Below are 2757 nucleotides of genomic sequence, written 5' to 3' on the forward strand. Positions count from 1 at the left end.
AGAGAGAGAGAGAGAGAGAGAGAGAGAGAGAGAGAGAGAGAGAGTATACTAGATAATTTTAGGTGATTTTTCAAGTGTTCCGTAATTCTTCATAAAGAAGTACTTTTAATAATTATTTTAATAAGTAAACATTTGACTCCAATCCAGGAACTCTATTTCACCGGATGTGAACATTTACTACTGTTCTGCCTATAACAACCAGTTACGCTACTCGTGAAGTGCTTCATGGAGCCTCTTAAATCTTCTGTGGTTATATTCAAAATTCAATGACGTTCTCACTTATCATGTAATCACAGATATGCTGTCTGGCTTTCTTTTAACTCATGAAGATACAAATAAGGAACGCCTAGGGACTCTCCTGGGGCACGGAAACCTTTAGAGGCACATGTTTATATTTGATCAGGCACTTTCTGCATTGGCACCTCAGAGCGGAGGAAGATAGGCAACTATGGAATGTTTGCCTTCCTGGAAGAAGCATAACGGAGAACAGACTCTAGAAAAATTAACGCTAAATTTTCATCTGTCTTTCCAAATGGATAAAAATGTGTAGAATCAAACAAATTTGACCTCAGTCAATTATACTTCTACGATTCAAAATGCTAGCTCAGAGGCGCACTTTCAAAAACTCACTCAACAGAACTCCCTGCCCACTTCTAACATTTTGACATATTCAACACAAATAATGAGTCAGAATTCCAAGGCAATTAAGCTGAGTGCAATTAAATTTGGTATGGCAGTCTTCTTTTCAGGTCAGAACAGAAATGAAAATTAGAGAAAGTGCCAACTTTGATCACTGAAAAGAGAAAGCTTAAGATTTTAAGCTTATCTGGTGTACAGTCATTTAAACCTCAAACTCTTACAGATGTAATGTTTGAAATACTGAAATGATTTTCTATGTTTTAGAAAAATGAGTTACTTAGTATAAATTTCATTTTTTCTTGCATGTCTAACTCTTGCTATACTTTATATCCCATGTAAATTTTTTATTCTTCTTCAGAACAATTCCTGATTATTCTAACTTATACTATTCCCTGTTCACATACAACACCTGACTCAAATGCCTGCCCGATTCATTTATTTTCTATAATCACATGCTCTCAAGAATATACTCCTCTACTGCTTTAGCAAGCAAACCAATCCACTTAAATAATCTTCATTCTGCTAATTCATTCCACTCTTCTTTTTAATTAGTCCCTACATTTCTCCTATTCTTCTTTCTCGTTTCCTGTCTAATTTGAGAATTTTTGATTACATAAATGAATATCTAACACCTCAGAATTATGTATTGACATATAGTTTAGATGAGAATTTACTTTATAGAACCCAATTCACCCACAAAACCCACAAAGAAAGAAAAGCAATAGGGTTATAAATAGATAAAGATAAACACATAAGCATAATACATACCTATATACATATATATGATCTGTTATATATATGGTACATATATCCTATCTGTTCTAGTATATTGGAGAGCTAAACATACAGGATTTGAATAATACATTCAATTCTAGGGAAAAAGTAAGACTTATCACCTTGAGAATTCATCAACTACCAATAAGTAGCTGGGAGGCCAAATAATTTATTAGAGATATTTGGAAGTGTCACTTAGCTGAGGAAGCAAAATTGAAATTTATGGCCTTTCAAGGAACATGGACCCTAACTTCTAGTTTTTAGTGGGATCTGTAGGCGAAAGTCAAGGGCATACTAGAAATAAGGCATCTCTCATGAGAATGAACCCTCGCCACAAATTATCTGACTCCTGACTGCAATCTGAGTTGTTTCTGTTAGCCTGAGACAGAGAATGGCAGGATTGGAGAGGGGTCGCATACTGGAATAGATCCAGGCAATGTACGCCTATCTTGACTCTCTGCCAAAATTAAAAATAAATATTTCCCGGAGAAAGATTATACCTGTCAGTCTTAAATCACAAATTATTATTATATAGATTTTCATATATAATTCTTGACACTAATGGTGTAGGATTACCAGCCACAACATCAAACATCTCCATATTGAAAGAACAAACAAGTAGAATGATATCCACAGAAAAACTGAATTTGCATTTATCAGAAAGGCTTTGTACAAAAAATAAATATCAATAACATGTTCATAAAAATAGTTGGCAATTGAAAGTTTCATCCAAAAAGCCCATGAGACTTCAGAAAAGAAACAAATGGATATTTTAAAGCTGCAAAATGCTAAGCTATTCAGAACAAAATAGTAGACCATCCTCTTTTAATATTTTGTACCAAAATAAAAAAGGAAAAGAAATAAGCAGTTTTACCTTCTGTGGAGTGAAGGATTAGCAAAGGTTAATTGAGATTGGGCAAATATTTTAAAGAACGTAATTCTGCTGAAAAGAGGATTAGTAAAGAAATGTTTTCTAAGCAGAAAATATTCAGACTAAAGTGTCAAATGTATGAAGGATGCATAAGACAGAAAACAATATAACAGCCACATGCAACGTGGTAAAAACCCTAGAAAAGTTGGCCCACATAGGGGTGTCAGCAACATAAAGGAAAAACAATAGACGAAAGAAATAAACAAAGATCAAACAGATGTAGGGACTTAAGGTTCAACATATCAATACTTGATGAAAAATACCTGTTCCTTATTATGCCTAAGATGTTTGAAATGTAGTGAAATAGCGAGGTTAAGCTTGATAACGTAAATTGTTTGATAATAACAATAAGCTTGTCTTCTGGATGGTTAACAACCTAAGTTTGCAGACCAAAATTAGAGAAAAAGGAGGGC

Source organism: Octodon degus, unplaced genomic scaffold (assembly GCF_000260255.1).
Source record: "Octodon degus isolate 3935 unplaced genomic scaffold, OctDeg1.0 scaffold00086, whole genome shotgun sequence".
Taxonomy (NCBI): Eukaryota; Metazoa; Chordata; class Mammalia; order Rodentia; family Octodontidae; genus Octodon; species Octodon degus.